The sequence below is a fragment of the Corylus avellana genome, chromosome 2, assembly GCF_965113065.1.
Source record: "Corylus avellana chromosome 2, dhCorAvel1.hap1.2, whole genome shotgun sequence".
NCBI lineage: Eukaryota > Viridiplantae > Streptophyta > Magnoliopsida > Fagales > Betulaceae > Corylus > Corylus avellana.
Window position 1 is genome coordinate 11,521,390 of NC_142491.1, and position 20,765 is coordinate 11,542,154.

At 37.3% G+C, this 20,765-nt stretch overlaps 1 protein-coding gene and 1 pseudogene across 2 annotated transcripts in view; both read left to right on the forward strand.

The window, feature by feature from the left end:
* LOC132162413 (putative disease resistance protein RGA1) overlaps positions 1-20,765 on the forward strand; it is an 85,996-nt gene that overhangs the window by 48,086 nt on the left and 17,145 nt on the right. The window lies entirely within an intron of this gene.
* On the forward strand, positions 6,641-12,653 carry LOC132188735 (putative disease resistance protein RGA1; annotated as a pseudogene). Its single transcript, XR_009440911.2, has 3 exons — positions 6,641-10,020; positions 11,099-11,438; positions 12,128-12,653. The product of XR_009440911.2 is annotated as a putative disease resistance protein RGA1 (transcript).

Below are 20,765 nucleotides of genomic sequence, written 5' to 3' on the forward strand. Positions count from 1 at the left end.
GACACCACTTCCTAGAGCACAAAATGAATAGCTTTTAAGGAGGACACCCGCAGAGAAAGCCCAGGCTATTACCCCAATCCTAGAGTAGTAGATGCTTTGCCTATAGTAGCTCCTGACTATAATAACAACTCTTCGAGTAGCATGTCATTTAACTATACCAATGGTTCCAATGCCCACCTGCTAGGTCCATTAAATTCCACGACCTCCAATTTTGAATTTTCCTAACATGCAATATTTAGATGACAGAGTCATCACCAGCTGTCTTTATAAATTTGTACTTGATTCAAGTGTCACACGTAATCCCTCAAAATCAGTTATATTATAATGTTAATTGCAGGCATAAAGTACATGTTTTTGAGGTTGTCAAAACTGGAACACAGAGACATGCATGATTAAGAAAAAAAACACAATGAGCCTATGACTTGGTTGTTGAAGAATAGAAATTGCAAGACAACTATGCCTTATAAGGACATCTGGTACCACCATTACTACCTCCTCAATAGCAGCTTCTGCCACATTGTCTCAATATTTAAGGTCACCATATGTTAAATTCATACAGCAAACTTGAAGAAAATATCAAACTGACTATGTTTGCCCTGAAACAATTATAGCTATCAACATAATAAAGTGACAATCAACCATACAGAAAAAAAGTGAAAAAGAAAAAGACTGAAGCATCAACAACTTTTCATTGGTTCTTACTGGCAGAAAATTTCATGAAGCTCTCCAATCTATGTTTCCGTAAACTCTTTTTTGATAAATAATTGAAACTTTATTAAAAGCGTAAATTGCCCCCAGGTAAACATGAGGTATACAAAAGAAGCCACCTAGCTAGTAGAAGCAAAAAGAACCCAAAAATCATTATAGCTAATCACCAAAGGAAAAACAAATGCAATTGTCTAAAGATACAAGGTGTTGAAAAATAAAGATTTAATCTCTTCCAAAACCCTCTTACGGTCCTCAAAGATTCTATTATTTTATACCCTCCATAGACACCACAAAAGGTATGAAGGCATCATCTTCCACACAGCAACACTCCAAGTACTGTCAGTAGTCTACCAACAAGCATATTAGTCGACTACTCATCTAGGTATAACCCAAGAGTGCCCAAATCGACAAAAGAAAACATTCCAAATGGCATAAACAACCTCACAATGAGGAAGGAGGTCCATGGTCTCCCCATTCCTTTTACACATATCAACTACAATGATGTGCTGCTTCCAGAGATTTCCATGGTAATGCTGACCAAACAAAAAAGGCCACCATCAAAGAGACCTTAGACAACACCCTTCCAAGGGAAACAGAGACCATCATTACAACCCATGACACTATAGAAGGATTTAACACCAAACAACCCTCTTTTGGAAGTGATCCACCACAGTTTGTCCTTCCCTTCCCTTCTCATTCTTACTAAATACTAAAAAACGAGGTAAAGACATCTACCTCCCAATCATGAGCCGCCCTAACAAAGCTCATGTTCCATTGAATGGAACTTCCAAAAAAATTCACTTGAGCCGCAACAGAAGCATCCTTTGTGCAAGCAATACCAAATAAAACAGAAAAGGCTTTCTTAAGGGCCACATCCCCACAAATCTGGTATGACTACAAAATTTTCCCCAAACCTTCCTAGTATTCTTCCATAAACCCACCCATACGCCCCAACAAGCTCACTAGAACACCACCCTTCTCATAAACTGCTATATTTAGAGTCCAGCACCACTCTCTGCCAAGCCTCTTTCTCAAATCCATAGCAACAAATCCATTTACCTAAGAAGCATGATTAAAGCTCTGCAAGTTCCTATCCCCCAACCGTCCCATAGAAATCAGCGTACAAACCTTGGACTAACTCACCAGATAATATTTGAGCTCTTCACCAAGTCCATCCCATAAGATATCATGTTGACGCTTCTTAATACGGTTTACAACACTCTTATGGAGAGGAAAGAGGGACATGAAGTACGTAAGTAAGTTGGATAAGATGCTCTTGATAAGGGTAACCCTACCACCCTTAAACAAGTACAACATTTTCCAACTACTTAGCTGACGTTCAATCATCTCAATAACATTGTCTCAAATATGTTTGGCCTTTTTGGAAGCCCCCAACGGAAGACAAAGATACTTTAAGGGCAGAGATGCAACCCCACAACCCAGAATCCCAGTCAACCCAGCCACATAATCAACATTTTTCACTAGAACCAATTCCGACTTGACTAAGTTTGCCTTCAAATTCGACACAACTTCAGAACATAAGAATAAGCTTTGTAAATTGCGAAGATGATTCGGGTCAGTCCCACAGAAAAGCAATGTATCATTTGCAAATATAAGATGGGAGATACCAATCCAATCCCCACAAAGAAGCTAGACCACAAGCCTCCGCTCACTGCAGCTGAAATTATCTTATCCAATGCTTCCATCACTATGACAATCAGCAAATGAGACAAAGGGTTACCTTGCCTCAAGCCACGAGGGCTGCTAAAGAAGCTAGTGGGAGAGCCGTTCACCAAAACTAAGAAACACACCCATGAGCACCATTTCCTCCCAAACCAGCACCTTCTCAGTATGTACAATAGAAAATCTCAATTAACATGATTATAAGCTTTTTCTAAGTCCATTTTACAAATAACCCATGATTTTCCAAATCTCAATGTACTATCAAGGTGTTCATTGGCAATAGGTATAGGATCTAGGATCTGCCTACCTCGAATAAACACATTCTATGACTTGGAAATAATTTTCTCCAACAACATCTTAAGCATGTTTGCTAGAATCTTAGCAATAATCTTGTAAATGCTACCCACTAGACTGATAGGGTGAAAGTCCTTGGATCGACCACCCCTGGGAATTAATCTTTGGAATAAGGGCGAGGCATGTAGCATTAAGGCTTTTCTCGAGCTTACCCCTAGCGTGGAAATCACAAAAAACGTTCATGATGTCTCCGGTCAAAACAACCCAACAAGCTTGGAAGAATGCCATAGAGAACCATTAGGGTTGGGTGCCTCGTTGTTATTAATTGTGGAGTATTGCCAAATGAAAGAGGCATACGAGAGCTAGAGCAAGATCAGCTTCTGCTTGATCTTCACCGCCACAGCTTGTCCCTCTCTATTCTTTTCTTGTAAATGAATTTGGACGAATTAATACTTTAGAATTATGAATTTGATGCTTTTAGAAAAAAATAAAATAAAAGTAAAAATATTTCTTTTAAGAGCAGGACGAGAAAAATATGCGGTGGTAATTTATTTGGTAAGTGGATTTGAAAGTAGATGCATAGAAGGATTCTTTGAGTTGACTGGGGTTGCTATTTGTTTTGATAGCTCTACTGCTATGATTAAATGGGTTCGGCTGGACTTGATCTTGAGCTTTTGGGGAGCAGCCACTGTCCAAGGTTGCCATTCACAAGACCTTGGGTTACAGGTACAAATTTCATGGTGATCACATGGCAAAAGATAATAGTAGATAGTACATATTTCCTGCAACTGCAAACTTCAAGTAATCTACATCTCTAGCCTTATGAGTTTGTACAGTCTAGCTAGTCGTTTTCCCGTTCACAAATAAGATTGAATAGTATTTGCAACTTAGCCAACGCCTTTTCAAGAACAGAGTTTTTTTTTTTTACCAAATAATGGAGATTATAGTTGTGGGACTAAAATTTCCTCTGTTAATGCATAAATTGGAGTATTTTTGCTTTGAATTGGCAGCTCATCAACTGTCAATGTGCAAAAGTTTTACATAAGTGTATCAAATGATGATTTTGCAAGTATAATGAAGTTAAGTTGGCCTTGCAATTGCCAAATTTATTTTGATGACGTTCAACATCACATTGTCTCTAGAAATAAAGAGCCAAGTTAATTGTTTAGTTTTTGGCACGCTTTCGTCTTACTCAGAACCTTGCTGTATGAGACCAGTTTTTATTGCGTCTGGTGACTGTTGCCTCATAAAGAGATGGATGAGATTTCTTAGTTATTTCTCGTCAAGTAATATCTGCTCTTAACCATCAGAGCTGTTGCCACAACTGTGTTTTTGCTCTTACAGTATTTTGTGTTGTTTTCTGGCCTCAGCCTTTATCATAGATCAATGAAGCACATTGTGAAGAATATGGCATTGCTGGTTGGCATCTCTGCCTGATGGTTTGGCCTCTTCAATACATCTATGGTTCCAAGACTCTAAGTAGCAAAACTTTGTTAGTGAGTTAATTTCAGCAGTTTGTTTTATTAATCTGTTTAATATAATTTCTCCAATGTAGACAATTCTCATAATGCCCTGTTTCCAACTTCTTTCCAGCTACCTATCTATTTTATCATGTGTCTTGGATGCAAGTATGATCTTGAAGGTTTCTGAAGTGGAAATGCATTTCTTAGTTTTTGTCTCTTTTTTACTAATTTGTATGATTATCTGTTAATTCACAGGAAATCATAAAAGCCCTTCCCAAGGGTTTGAAGATTGCTGATCTTTATGCAGTAAACTTTGCATTGGCAATATTTATTCCCCTGCCAATGCATTTTTAAACCTGCAACTCAAAATAAGTGCTAAGAATTTTTGTACCCCTGGAATTTTTTCCTTCTTAGTGAATGTGATGCATATGATAGCTGTTTAGTAACGCATATGATATTAACTCAAAAAAAAAAAGAAAAAAAAAAAAGTAATGCATATGATATCCTTTTTTTTCCCCCTTTTGTTGTGTGGAAATGGTATCAAAAGATTAAACTCTGACATCAACATTCTTGGTTTATTTTGATTTTTTAACTCTTTGCTTTATTCTTCATGTAAGTGATTAATTCATTACCTGGATGCAGAAAGAAGCTGTATATGGTTTGACAGAGCTTTTGAGAGAGGAAGTCAAAAGTGCTCGTCTAGTTGCTAATCCTGGTTGTTCCCTTGATTAAGGTTTGTGTCCATTATATATTCTGTGTTGGATGGATCATTGTGTTCTTTGGTGACATGCAGTTGGTTAAATTAATGTGCAGTGCTTTGATAAGTGTGCTGAGGTTATTTTAACTGCTAAATACATCGTTGTAGATATGCTTAGCTTAGATCTTTCTGTGGTAACAAGGGAAGAGGTAAAACACATGCTTAGAAGCTCTCCTCAAAAGAAGGAAAGGAAGAAGAAAAGATAATTTCAATTAGAATTGAATTGAATAAACTATTTAAAGTTTAAACTTCAAGAAAGGTGTGTGAAGATAATCGAATTATTTTATCCACCTTGGCTGCACTAATTACTCTCTATGATTTTAATGTGAAATCCATCCTCCAAGTTTAACCTATCAATTTTATAATGTGTCATACATCCTTGAATCAAGATCATACTTGATATCATGCTTTGAACTGTCATAATTGTAATGTTTCTTTTGTAGGATTATTTGAAGCAAAAGAGGAGTTGACAGAAAATCAAGAGGATAAGTACCTTGTATTCACATGCCATTAAACATTATGACTGAAGACTATTTTTGTTACTGATAACCAATAGCGACCAAGCATTTGGGACGACTTATTAGCAACGACTTCTTGCCACTAAAAGTCATTAGCAATGACAAAATGTTAACACTAAAGTCCAATTATTTTTTTGTAGTGATATAAACTTGTCTATTGTCACATTGACTCTAGAGTTATAAAGATAATTTGAAAGTTTTCTTTTATTTGGAATCGCTTTGCTTATGAATGGAAAGTCCATTTTTTCAAATAGGAGAATGTCTTGTTGATAAATGGAATGACTCTTCTCTCAATTATACCTTATTTATCTACCTCATATTTTGATATGAGGATTTATCAATTATGAATTAACCTGCTTTATTTGTCACTCTGCCAAGTTAGTACTTGTGGTTATGTTTGGCAACCATTTCCCTATTTCTCTAAAATAAAAGTCAAAACTTCTTTCTTTCACATTACCAAACAATTTTCATCAACTTTATCTCATAAAAATTCAAAACACGTTTCATATTTATATCACATCAATTAATTTTTTTCCATTTCTACTGTCAAAACTTTTTACCAATCACTCTCAACGGTATCGGCAATGGTTTCATTGCGCAATTGGGTATGTAACTCAGTTTTAAATTTTTGGCATTCAACCTTGTTAAAATTAGTGGCTCATATTAGAACACCAGTAAAAAGCCAAGTAGACGGGAACAGAATGAACATCGCTATCGTGACGTTCACCGAGAAAAAGTAGATAAGAGAATAGAGAACTTATTAAATTGTGTATAGAAAAATTGGTAGCCAAGGTAAAAAAAAAAATGTACTTTTTAATTAAGTATTCTAGACAATGATGCTCTAGTAATAGGAGGTAATTAATTACTCAAAAAAAATAGGAGGTAAGTAAACATTTGAGTCGGCGTGAGTCAGCTAACTCACATTCACACTACAACTTCTTATTTGAAAGGGTCAAAATATAATTTAATGGTTAAATTTAATTTTGATAAGAATCAGGTTTAATTTTTAAGTCTATATATATATATATATATAAAATAAGAAAGTGCATTCTCAATTGTTAAATGTAAAATGTATGTGAGAGAGTTGAATACATGATGCATTATTTTCAGGAAGAATCGGTGAGGTTTGACTTCTCCAGCGGGAAAAAGTGGCACATGGCGCAGCGTAAGTCGCATATTACGGAGCGATTTAAGCATTTTCTTTCGGGGAAAAAGTGGGAGAGTTGGATACACCATCATCACATTGCACAGAGTTTCAGTTTCCTACTCACAGCAAACACATCTTCATTCTCAATACTTCGCGAAATGGCAGAACGACTTCTCTTCGGTGTTGTCGAGGGAATCATCAAGAGTTTGGGCTCACCGGCTTCCAAAGAGATCGGTCTGCTCTGGGGTGTCGAAGATGAGGTTGAAAGACTGGCCAACACCGTTTCTACAATCAAAGATTTGCTTCTGGATGCGGAGGAGAAGCATGCTGCAGGAGATCATGCAGTTGCACGTTGGCTCGGAAGGCTAGAAGATGCCATGTATAATGCTGATGGCTTGCTGGATGCTGTTTCTACTGAAGCTCTGCGCAGGGAAATAATGACCCATGATAAGAATGTCAAACAGGTACGCATTTTCTTTTCCAAATCAAACCAGCTTGCCTATGGTCTTAAAAAGGCCCATAAGATTAAGGCCATTATAGACCGTCTGGTGGACTCCAATGTTGAAGAGAATGTTTCAATCCTTCCAATTGTTGGCATCGGTGGATTAGGAAAGACTACACTTGCTCAACTCATTTTCAATGATGAGCAAATCGAAAAGCATTTTGAGCCAAAACTGTGGGTTTGTGTCTCTGATAACTTTGATGTTAAAATATTGCTGAAAAAATCTTAGAATCTGCAATAAAGAGGAAGCCAGAAACTATTGAGATGGATACATTGATAGGTTATCTCAAAGGAAAAATCGATGGAAAGAAATACTTACTTGTGTTGGATGATGTGTTGAATGAGGATCAAGAAAAATTGTCTCGCTTGAAAGAATTGTTGGTGGGTGGTGCAAGAGGCAGTAGAATATTAGTGACTACCAGCAACGAAAGTGTTGCAAGGATTACTGGGACAGTTCAATCATATTCCTTGAGGGGTTTGGATGAAGATGCGTCATGGTCTTTATTTAAGCAAGTGGCATTTGGGAAAGGACAAGAGCTAGAGAATTCAAGCATCATAGTACTTGGGAGGGAGATCTTAGAGAAGTGTTTAGGTGTCCCACTGGCCATAAGGACAATCGGAGGTTTACTAGGCTCCAAAAATCCTGAAACAGAGTGGTTGTCTTTTAAAAAACAAGAACTCTCAAAAATATCTCAGAAAGAAAATGACATCTTACCAACTCTGAAGCTGAGTTATGATCATCTTCCTTCAGAGTTGAAGCATTGCTTTGTTTATTGTAGTTTATTTCCAAAGGATTACTGGATTTGTAAATCATTGCTAATTAATCTTTGGATAGCACAAGGGTGCATCAAGTTAACAGATCACAGCCAATGCTTGGAAGATGTGGGCCATGAGTATTTTATGGATTTACTTTGGAGATCATTCTTTCAAGAAGCTGAAATGGATACATTTGGTAACATAATTGGATTCAAAATACATGACCTCATACATGATCTTGCTCTATCAGTAGCAAGATCGTTGATCACCACATTTGATGATAAGGAGAGAAACATTGATGAGAAAACTCGCCACGTATCATTTGGTGGTTACGATATAGATATTTCTTCATTGTGTAATGCAAGTAGGAGACGGACATTTCTTTGCCTCGATGATGGTTACGTTGAACCATCGAGGCGAAGGAATATTGATTGTAATGCAATTTTTTCAAGTTTCAAGTTCTTGCGCTTTTTGAATCTGCATCTCAAATTTCTTGATTTTGTACCGAGCTCGATCGGGAGGTTAAAGCATTTAAGATATCTTGATCTTTCTGAAAACTCTAAGATGAAGAAGTTGCCTAATTCTATAACTAGGTTGCAAAATTTGCAAACACTAAGACTCTCCAATTGTACTGAGCTTGAAGAATTACCAAGAGACATTAAAAAATTAGTCAACCTCAGGCATCTTGAGATAGATGGATGTCTTTCTTTGACTTATATGCCACTTGGATTGGGGCAACTGACTAATCTTCAGACATTATCAACATTTGTGGTCCACTAGGATCCTCTCTCTAAGTATAACAGTGGTTTAAAAGAACTAAATCGTCTAAATAACTTGAGAGGAGAGTTAGCAATTATATATCTGAGACATGGGGAAGGTGTTGCGTCAGAATATAAGGTTGCAAATCTAAAGGAGAAACAACATCTTCATACTTTGCGTTTACGGTGTGAGAATGATGAAGCGCCATTGGAAGACTTTCAACCGCACCCAAATCTGAAACAACTTGAAGTAAATTATTATCAGGGTTCAAGGCTTCCGAGTTGGCTTTTGTCACTCACAAATCTTGTTAAATTTGAATTATTATTTTGTGAGAAATGCCAATATCTACCACCATTGAGTCAACTGCCTTCTCTCAAGTATCTTTCTCTTCAACATCTTTATGCCATGGAGTACATATCAGTTAGCGATGAGTTCTCTTCTTCTTCATCGGCACGAGTACCGTTCTTCCCATCCCTCAAGGAAATGAGTCTCTATCGCTGCCCTAATCTCAAGGGGTGGTGGAAGACGAGGGATTCTTCTGTGGAGGTCAATTGTAATAATAATAATTCTGTTGAAATAACGGCGTTAACATCGATGACGGAGCATCCTTTACTCCCATCATTTCCTCATCTTTCAACATTACAGATTTGGAATTGTTGTATGTTGACGTCCATGCCAACTTTTCCACATCTTGAAGGAGAGTTGGTCTTGTGGAATGCAAGCTTGAAGCCACTGCAACAAACAATGATGATGAATATGGAAGCACAACAAAGCCCAACGTCAACAACAATAACCTCCTCTTCATCCAGTCCTCTCTCAAAATTGAAGTGTATAAAACTAAAATCCATTGCAGATCTAGAAACTCTGCCAGAGGAGTGGTTGAAGAATCTCACTTCTCTTGAGTCTTTAACGATATTGAACTGCACTGTATTAAAGTCTCTCTCTCTCCAGGTATACAACATCTCACTACCCTTCAATACCTACATCTTTGTAATTGCCATGAGCTTGAGCTAGCCAGTGATGAAGATGAGATGCAATTGCAAGGCCACAAGAGCCTCCTCTCTTTGGAGTTTACACATCTTCCGAAATTGGCGTCTCTCCCATTGTGGCTTCAACATGCAACCACTCTACAAAGGCTTGAGATTTCAAATTGTGAAAACTTGACGGCTATACCGGAGTGGATCTCAACATGCACATCACTTCAAGTGCTTGAAATTGGTGGATGCTCTAGTTTGACATCATTGCCCGAAGGAATGGGTAGGCTAACGTCTTTGCGAAGGCTAAAAGTTGAGAAGTGTCCCATCTTATTGCAAAGATGCGAGAGAGAAGCGGGTGAGGACTGGGCCAAGATTGCTCACATCCCAGAGTTAGGCTTGCGGTATCTGCCTCAGCATGAAGAAAAGTCAAACTTCCATGTATCTTCGATTGCTTAGGTATATTACTCATCATTTTATCTTGATCAAGATTTCTAGTATTTGTTTTGATAGCTCTACTGCTATGATTTATTGGGTTGTAGTGACAGAATACTACATCTGCTAGTTGGAAGATATCCAACATCGACTCTAGAAATATAGAGCCAAGTTAATTGTTTACCTGTTGGCCTACTTTCTTCTTTATCAAAACCTTGTTGTTTGTGACAACTTTTTGCTGCATCTGGTGACTGTTGTCTTTACTTAAGTTAGCCCCATATGGAGAGGAGGGATCTTGTTTCTTTTATCGGGTTTTATTTTTATTTTTATTTTTTATTTTTATTTTCCTTTTCAGCTTAGAACTCAAGATATTATTATTATTATTGTTATTATTATTATTATTATTTCACAGTTAACTATAAAGATAGATTTACAAGAGAAGACCAATAAGGTTGATTTAGTGTGCTGCTTGCAACATTTGCAGGTTTTATATTTGTTTATTTTCAATTTGGTGATTTACTTAATTGTTTGTGTATATTGGTAGCTTTTCTTGGTGCTGAAACTTAGATAATGTGGCCTTCATCTAACCACTACTCTCTCTTTCACTCTCTTTCGGTTGATTCGGTAGCCTGGAAAGATTATGAATTTTGACTAGATTCTAAATTGTTGAGATTACTCAGATTTATCCATCCACAATCAAGTGTGTGTGTATATATATATATTATTGTGATTTTCATTTTTTATTTTTTCACAACACTGACGTTGATGTTTCACCAAAATTATGGAGAGCTTTTCAACCGATTTCAATTTCCATTGAGACACAACATGTTCTTGGCTGGCACTTTGAATTAAAAAGTTTTCATAGTGAAATTATGATACAGTTGTGATTTCACTTTATTTAACATGTTAGGTACAGAGGCAATGTACACTTCAAGTCTTGTTAACCTTGAACTTCTTTCAATGAAAATAAAACTTACTTGTCAGTGATTGGGACTTTCTTTGGCTAAGTGTTAATTCAATCCTTTAACATGGTTTTTTCATCTATTCATGATATTGCTAAGTTCTTATCATCCTGGTCAATATTAACATTATGGCCATACAGGGAAAAAAGTAGCAGAAGAATGTTGAAGCATACCACAACAAAAGCAGCAGCATGAAGCCAAACATTGTTCCTTATTGAATTTGATCCGAGAGCTACATGATCTCATTTGAAGCCAAACATATTGTTCCTAATTGTTGTGATTGAAGAATTGGCGAGTGACATTATAAAATTACAAGTGAGGCTTTGATTTATATGCCATGTGGAATATGTGGATTGGAAAAACTGACTAATCTTCGGACATTATCAAAATTGGTGGTCTGCTCCAGTTCTCTTTCTAGCCTTTGACTTGGAGCATTCCTAACGAGCTTGCCAAACACCATTTTTGGGTTTGATTGTTCAGGTTTCTCTCAATCTCTCATCTCAAGTCTTTTGGGTTGAATCTTGGTTTGATTGTTTGATTGTTGTCCTTTATGGGTTGAATCTTGGTCTGAATCTCAGGTTTTGTTGATCTGGGTTTGTCATGCTTTTGGGGTTTTGGTGTCAATCTCAGGTTTGGTTGATCTGGGAGAGTGTCTAGTTTTCGTGGGTCTTCTTTGGTCTGTGATGGGATTGCAGTGAAAGATGCACTCTCATGATGTGGAGGGAGTTCAGTTTAGGCTTTAGGTGGAATTGAATAGTGCACTCTCATTTATAGTTGAGTGCCATCAGGCTGATTTAGTGTGCTGCTCACAACATTTGCAGGTTTTATACTTGTTTTCCTCTGTTTTAGACTCTCTCCTCCATGGTCCTCTACTATCATTCAAAGTACCAAATTTGAATCTTAAAAGCATTTATACTTGCAATTGTGATTTGAAACTGAGGAGATAGCAAGGAACTTCTACAAAATGTGTCATCTTTGCTGAAACTGGGGTCATTGTTTTGGTATTACTCCTGAGTCATGTACAATATAGGATGAAATAGAGGTTGTTGAATACCTATTGTTTCTGGAGTTGTTTGTTAATTTCTTATCATCCTCATCAATGCTGTGTGAGATCTTTCTTCTTAGAAAAGGAGAGTTTTACTAGCAATATTAACATTATGGCCATACAGGGCGATGTAGCTGAAGAATGTCGAAGCATACCACAAGAAAAGCAGCAACATGAAGCCAAGCATATAGTTCCTAATTGTTGGGATTGAAGAATTGGCGAGCTTGCCAAATACCATTTTTCGCAAAAATCTCTTGAGTTCCCTCAAAATACCCCCTGCAACAAAGATTTTATAGCCTCACTCATCGGCAAGCTTCTCTCGCCATTTCATTTTTGGGCATTTGTATATTCATCACACAAGTTTCATTGATGTAGAAGCACACTCATGAATAAACAATAGCTTCTGTGTTATTTCAGGTGAAAATGCAATCACACAAGTTTCCTCTTTTCCCCTGTACGCATGAAGACGTCTAAATGGGAGGCTCTTTGGATGAAAAAAAATATACTGTTGATCAAATTTACTTATGACATCTAAATGCCATCCACTTGTCTTAAATGATGGTCTTAATTATTCTTCTAAATCCCATTAATTGTAGAGTTAAATCATACCTTAAATTTTTGAGGAGTGCTGCACATCCCAAATTTATTTCCCAAAAGTTGGTTTCCAAATGATGTGTCACCATCTTATGAGATTTATTATTTTGAGAAGTGTGTCACCAACTCATGAGATGGTGAAACATCATTTGAGAACCAAATTTTGGAAAACAAATTTGGAAGTGTAGCATTTCTCTAAATTTTTACCCATGATCCAACATGATCAAAATTGATTTTCTCAGTGCACAGGTAAAGCTGAAAAAACATGTTTAACTCGAACCAGTGTTTGGATGTGGGGGAAATTGGCATGAAATTGGTTTTAGGAAGTTCTCACATCACGCTTGCCTTAAAAAGAATAAAGATAGTCTTTATTTAGATATTGATCACCTTTTTGATCACCTTATAGCTTCAATAAAGTAACTCATATCCCTGCAAGTTCCCACATCACGCTTGCCTTAAAAAGAATAAAGATAGTCTTTATTTATATATTGATCACCTTATGGCTTCAATAAAGTAACTCATATACCTATCTTGAACTAATAGGGAAAGTAATGCTGTTGTAAGATTATGTAGATGATAAAGTAATGCCTCTTTTAATTATGGGAAGACTGTTTTGCTGAATGTCGGTATCTTACCGATGATCTTGTTTTCTTCTTACAGTCATATGATGATGATAAGTAGAAAAGGATGGTCGACAGACAGCAGTGTAATGTTCTTGTGAGCTGATCACACATGTTCTCTGGACTTCTATACATGGTTTGATATCGTCTTTCTTATTGTTAGTTTTTGAATTGTCCAATTCAATGACAAAATAGGCCGGCAGGCCAGCTTGTCTATATTTCCATCTATAGTGCTTTCAGACAAGGTACAAATTTCAAATTCACAGAGACGTTCGTCTGCGTTAGTGTCTGAAGCACATCCGGACGAGACATCAATTCCAGATTCACCAAGACGCTCTTTTGCAATGACGTCTGAAGCTCTTCCGAACAAGATGGTTTTTCAGACTTATGGAGACACTCGTCTGCAAGTGGTCCAGACACACCAGGTAAGAAAACATGATCTAGTGCGTCCGACCAAGAAAGGACCTCATCCGGACACTGACTAAATTTTGCAGTTTTATTTTCATAGTTTCTATTATATTAGACTAGGGACTCTTGTAGTCTATATATTGGAAACTACTAAGCACGAAATAGATATAGATTCTATGTGAGAATCAAGTGTGCTAAGAGAGCTTTAGAAATCTAGACCATTAAAGAGCTTTCTCTCTTAGAGCTGAGTTATAGGTTGTGCCTTCATCCACATATCACGAACAATGCATGAAGCCTATTGAAGTTCTGGTGAAAGAGATCACATGAAAGAAACGTTCCAAAGGTTATGGGAGAACTACTATGGTAGCGGACAAGTGAGTCACTTGTTTAGTACACAAAATTGTCATTTGCAAAAGTTTTGTAAGTATTGAAATTGTGCAATTTCTCATTTTTCTAGTGCCTATAGTGGTTTTACTTTTGAAGAATTTTTCAAAAGGTTTTTACTTCGTAACTAAATATCTGTGTCCATTGATTTACTGCACTTATATATATATTTGGTGATGCTTGCATGATTAATAATTTTTAATTCCGCATATTGTTGATAAACACCTATTCAACTCTTAAGTGTATTCAAATAGTTTGTAAATTTTGTTCAAAATTATGCAAGGGATTGGTGCCTTGTAGAATCGCCTTCCCCTTAAAAAAAAAAAAAAAAAAAATTAACCCAATTGTAAAATAAAGTTATATCTTGAGCATTGCTGGCAACGGAACAAGTACCAATGTTTAGAATCATGTTATGAATGCTTGAACTTTATGAACCGGTGACTTGAAATTTGTGGAAAAAATACATTAAATATGAATATAAATTTTCTGTGGTTGCAAAATCTGGAAAACTCAATGAAATCTGTAGAGAATACAATTCTTCGTGATTTCTCCTATAGTGGCTTCCAACTACCATGAGAATAAAGAAAGAATAAAAAATAATATCTAAAACGAGTATAGAGAAACTTAAAGGGTCTGTTTGTTGTATCATCAAATCATCTTTACATCTTTAAGTTTAGGGTAATCTTATTTTTCTATCCTTATCTGAAATATTTGCTTTGCATTTTGCCAGATATGAACGTGGTTCTATCCTATGTATCACTTTTTTCCCCATTGGTGGCAGAAATTTCTATTAAGTATTGCCTATAACTAAAAGCTCTTTGGCTAGTCATGAACCAAAATTTCTAATATATATATCATACAATGATCTGACTCCTTCTTGGGCCCAATAATTTTTTTTTTTTTTTTTTTCCTTTTAAGTAATTTCTAAAACTGTTCAATATAAATGCCTGATTTATATTCATACGTGACTAGAATAAAAATTTCTTTTGGGCCATGAGTGGCAACACAAGTCACTTGTCACGCAAATTTAAAACATTTCTTTCGGCATAAAGTTTATATGGTGAAATTTGAAAAGAATACAATTCTTCATGATTTTTTATATGGTGGCTTCCAACTACAAGGGAAACAGATTCTCTCCATTTCAAATGAAATGGAGTGTATTCATTTAGTGCATTTAGGAGGACAAACTTGTCCAAAAAATTTGCCCCTCAAAAGATAAGGACAATATTACCCTTCCAAATGCACTAAATAAATACTCTTCATTTCAAATGAAATGGAAATGATCTTTTTCCAATTATGAGAAGAGTAAAGAAACAATAAAGAAAGAATAAAAAATAAATAAAAAAATCTGCTATAGTTGCTTCCAACTACCATGATCCTTACGCTGTATATATATATTGGAGATATTTTGTGTTAATTATGTAGTAGTTTCTTTAATTCTCTCAGAACATTAGGAGCTCCGTGCAGTATAAGTATATTGACATAAAAATATTAGCTTGTTAGAGAAAAACTTAGATGAATTTCACATTTGTGTTGTGCATACTCCCACAGAACATATGTTAGTAGGCCTACTAACCAAGGGTGCTGGCTCCTATAGAGTTTTAGGAGTATGCGACTCATATAGGGGTTTTGTTAAAGTACTAGTCTTTTGTTCTATTAAGTTAGTGAGGGTTATGTGCCTTTGTATAGATCTTGAGTAGTTTTGTGTTGCCATATATTGTTTTTTCCGCTTAGAACTCGAGATTTCTTAGTTATTTCTTGTCAAGCAATATCTGCTCTTAAGCATCAGAGCTGTTGCCACAACTGTGCTTTTGCTCTGATAGTATTTTGTGTTGTTTTCAGGCCTCAGCCTTTATCATAGATCAATGAAGCACATTGTGAAGAATATGGCATTGCTGGTTGGCATCTCTGCCTTATGGTTTGGCCTCTTCAAGACATTTATGGTTCCAAGACTCCAAGTAGCAAAACTTTGTTAGTGAGTTAGTTTCAGCAGTTTGTTTTATTAGTCTGTTTAATATAATTTATCCAATGTAGATAGTTCTCATTGTGCCCTGTTTCCATCTTCTTCCCAGCTTCCTATCTATTTTATAATCTGTCTTGGATGCATTTCTTAGTCTTTTATCGCTTTTTTACTAATTTGTATGATTATGTGTTAATTCACAGGAAATCATAAAACCCCTTCCCAATTAGGCCTAATTGGTGATCTTTTGAAGATTGCTGATCTTTTTGCAGTAAACTTTGCATTGGCAATATTTACCCCCCTGCCAATGCATTTTAAACCAATAAACTTTGCCATCAACATTCTAGGTGTTGGGTGGTCCCTCTTTATGTGGGGACCAACCCACGTGGCAGGAAACACAAAGGGTTTCAAACCCTTTGTGTACTATATATATATAAGACGTGAAACAAAAGAAAAAGTGAAAAAGAAAGAAGAGTGCGGCGCGCAGGAGAAAAAAGAAGCAGTGCGGCGCAGGGAGAGAAAGAAAAAGAAAAAGGAGAAAAAAAAAAGGGTTTCGCCTATTCACATCCGTCAGAGATTGGAGGTTCGTTTGTGGTCCGATCTTGATGCAATTTTAGAGTGTTGCTCCTGACGACGAGTGCTACGTATTGACTGGTGTCGATCGTTGGAATTCCTCTCCAATCGCTTGGTTGCTAATACCTACTTGGTGAGATCTTTCTTTATTATTGTTGGAATCCACTTTAGGGTGATGAATTTATGTTTAATCCAAGAATGCATGTATTCTTGATGTGGTGATAACCTCTAGATATTTCTCTAGGGAAGACAAATTGTAAACTCATTATTGTTGATAGTGGAAGATTTAACTGGACTAGGTCCCGTGGTTTTTACCTTCGCATTGGAGGGTTTTCCACGTAAAAATCTTGGTGTCTTGCTTGTGGGTTTGCTTGATTATTATTTTGCTATTGTGTTACTATTTAATTTGCACAAAGAGGGGTAGATTAATTCCGCTGAGCATCTGAAATTGGTGTTCACCCCTAACAAAGTGGTATCAGAGCCTTTGGTTCATTGTTTGTGTGGAGTTCTTGTGTGAATTAAATGGAAGAGTCATCTAATAGCATGGTTAAACTCACAGCTTCCAATTATTCAATTTGGAAGACTAGGATGGAAGATATTTTGTATTGCAAGGAATTGTTTGACCTTAGTGAGTTGAAAGGTGTCAAACCAGTTGCTGTAACCAACGATGATTGGAAGAAATTAAATAGGAAAGCCGTTGGATATATCAGGCAGTGGGTTGATCAAAGTGTCTTTCATCACGTAGCTAAAGAAGTTGATGCTTATGGTCTTTGGCAGAAGTTAGAGAGTCTTTATGAACGAAAGACTACTCAAAACAAAGCCTTTGTGATAAGAAGGCTTGTGAATTTGAAGTACAAAGATGGGTATAGTGTTACGGAGCACCTGAGTAATTTTCAGGGAATGTTGAACGAGTTGTCTACCATGAAACTTGCACTAGATGATGAGGTGCAAGCATTACTTGTGTTGAGTTCTTTGCCAGATAGTTGGGAAACCTTGGTGGTGTCACTCAGTAATTCGGCTCCCAATGGTGTGATAACTATGGGTATGGTAAAAGACAGCATGTTCAATGAAGAGGCAAGAAGGAAAGAACAAGGTATTTCTTCTCATTCAGAGGCACTTGTTATAGAAAGGCGGGGGAGAAGTAAAAGCAGAAAACCTCACAGGTATGACAGTCGTGACAAGTCAAGAGGAAAGTCTTATTCAAAACCAGACATAAAATGTTTTCACTGTGGCAAGCCTGGGCATATAAGAAGAGATTGCAGAAAGTTTAAGAGGGAACAGTTGAAAGGAAAAGACGAAGAACGTCAAGAAGAAAAAGACACTGCAGCAGTTGCATCTGATGGTGATGTGGTATTTGCTTTTGATGAAGCTTATGCTAATCTCGCATGTGATGAATCTACGTGGGTAGTTGATACAGCAGCATCTTTTCATATTACTCCACATAGAGATTTCTTCTCTTCCTACACCAGTTGCGATTTTGGTTGGGTTAGGATGGGAAATGAAGCAAAGTGTAAAGTTGTGGGCATGGGAGATATACAGCTAGAAACCAGCATTGGGTGCAAATTGATTCTCAAGGATGTCAGGCATGTTCCTGAAATGCGCTTCAACTTGATTTCTATTGGGAAACTTGATGATGAAGGCTACCATAATTACCTTGGAGGTGGACAGTGGAAACTGAGCAAGGGTTCTCTTATCTTAGCCAGGGGAAAGGAGACCAACACTCTCTACAAGACAAGTGCAAGACTAGTCAAGGGAGATGCGATTGTTGTTGAGAATGAAAACTCCACTGAGTTATGGCACAAAAGGCTTGGTCACATGAGTGAGAAGGGACTTCAGATTCTCGCCAAGAAACAGCTCCTACCTAATAATAAAGGTACGTCACTAACGCCCTGTACTCATTGTCTTGTTGGAAAACAAAGAAGAGTTTCATTTCAAAAATCCTCTTCATCAAGAAAGTCTAATATTCTTGATTTAGTTCACACTGATGTTTGCACTATGAACACTAAAACTCTAGGTGGTGCACTTTATTATGTAACTTTTATTGATGACCACTCTAGAAAGGTATGGGTGTTTGCTTTGAAAACCAAAGATCAGGTATTGGGTATGTTCAAAGTTTTTCATATGAAGGTTGAAAGAGAAACTGGAAGGCAGTTAAAATGCGTCCGTGCAGACAATGGTGGTGAATACAAAGGACTGTTTGAAGAGTATTGCAAAAGCCATGGGATCAGGCTTGAGAAAACTGTGCCCAAGACTCCGCAGCATAATGGCGTAGCAGAGAGAATGAACAGAACCATCTGTGAGAGAATCAGGTGTATGCTCTCTCATGCAAAATTGCCTAAACATTTTTGGGGTGAGGCAATGAGGACAGCAGTTGACCTGATAAATCTTTCTCCTTCAGTCCCTTTGGATGGTAACATTCCTCAAAGGGTTTGGACAGGGAAAGATGTTTCTTTTGAGCACTTGAGAGTGTTTGGCTGCAGGGCATTCGTCCATATTCCTAGAGATGAGAGGTTAAAGCTTGATAGCAAAGTCAAACAATGTATCTTCATGGGTTATGGGCATGAGGAGTTTGGTTACAGATTGTGGGATCCAGTTAATAAGAAAATCATACGAAGCAGAGATGTCGTATTCTTTGAAGATCAAACCATTGAAGACTTGGATTAGAAAAAGGCAGAGTCTCTGAGTGAATACCGTGTTGATTTGGATCCAGTTATTCCTCCTTGTGTGATGCATGATGAACACATGGGAGATGTACAAGAAGAACAGGTTGATACAGTTGGTGAAAATGGTGAGCCTACAATTGATAGTGTGGAGTCAGAAGAGCATCTAGAGCAAGCTTCTTCAGAACCAGCCGCTGAGATTTAGTTGAAAAGATCTACCAGAAACCGACAGCCTTCCAGAACGTATTCAGTCAATGAGTATGTGTTACTTTCTGATGGGGGAGAGCCAGAAAGTTATCAAGAGGTTATGCTACATGACCAGAAAAATCAATGGTTAGAAGCCATGCAAGACGAGATGAAATCCTTGCATGAGAATCACACATATGATTTGGTGGAACTGCCTAAGGGCAAGAGAGCACTCAAGAACAAATGGGTCTTCAGATGCAAGATTGAACCAAACAGATCACAGCCAAGGTACAAGGCGCGACTAGTTGTAAAGGGGTTCGGTCAAAAGAAGGGCATTGATTTTGATGAAATTTTCTCACCAGTGGTAAAGATGTCTTCTATCAGAGTTGCTTTGAGTTTGGCTGCCAAAATGAATTTGGAGATCGAACAACTTGATGTGAAGACTGCTTTCCTTCATGGTGACTTAGAGGAGGAAATTTATATGGAGCAACCAGAGGGGTTCACAGCTAAAGGCAAAGAACACTTAATGTGTCGGTTGAAAAAGAGCTTGTACGGACTCAAGCAGGCACCGAGACAGTGGTATAAGAAGTTTGATTCTTTTATGGTTGATCATGGGTATGAGAGAACTACAGCAGATCATTGTGTGTTTGTGAAGAAATTCTCTGATGGAGAATTTATTATTCTCTTGCTATATGTGGACGGCATGTTGATTGTTTGTCGTGACACTAGTAAAATTGACAGACTGAAGAAAGAATTGAGTAAGTCCTTTGCTATGAAAGACTTGGGACCCGCAAAGCATATCCTTGGTATGAAGATCTCTCGTGATAGGAAGAAAGGAAAATTGTGGCTATCACAAGAGAGTTATATCGAGAAGGTATTGGACAGATTCAACATGAGCAAGGCAAAACCGGTGAGCTCTACACTTGTAAGTCATTTGAAGTTGAGTTCAAAGCAAAGTCCTACAAGTGAGAAAGAAAAAGATGAAATGAAGAAAGTGCCTTACGCATCAGCCGTGGGTAGCTTGATGTACGCCATGGTGTGTACGAGGCCTGATATCGCTCATGCAGTTGGAGTTGTTAGTCGGTTCCTTTCTAATCCTGGCAAAGAACATTGAGCAGCTGTGAAATGGATTCTCAGGTATCTCAGAGGTACTTCGAGAGTATGTTTGTGCTTCGGCAGTGGTCAACAGGTGCTTGATGGGTTTACAGATGCAGATATGGCTGGGGATATTGATTCTAGAAAATCTATTTCAGGGTACCTGATTACTTATTCAGGGGGAGCAGTGTCATGGCAGTCCAGATTGCAGAAGTGTGTTGCTTTGTCTACCACAGAGGCAGAGTACATTGCTATCACTGAAGCGGCTAAAGAATTGTTATG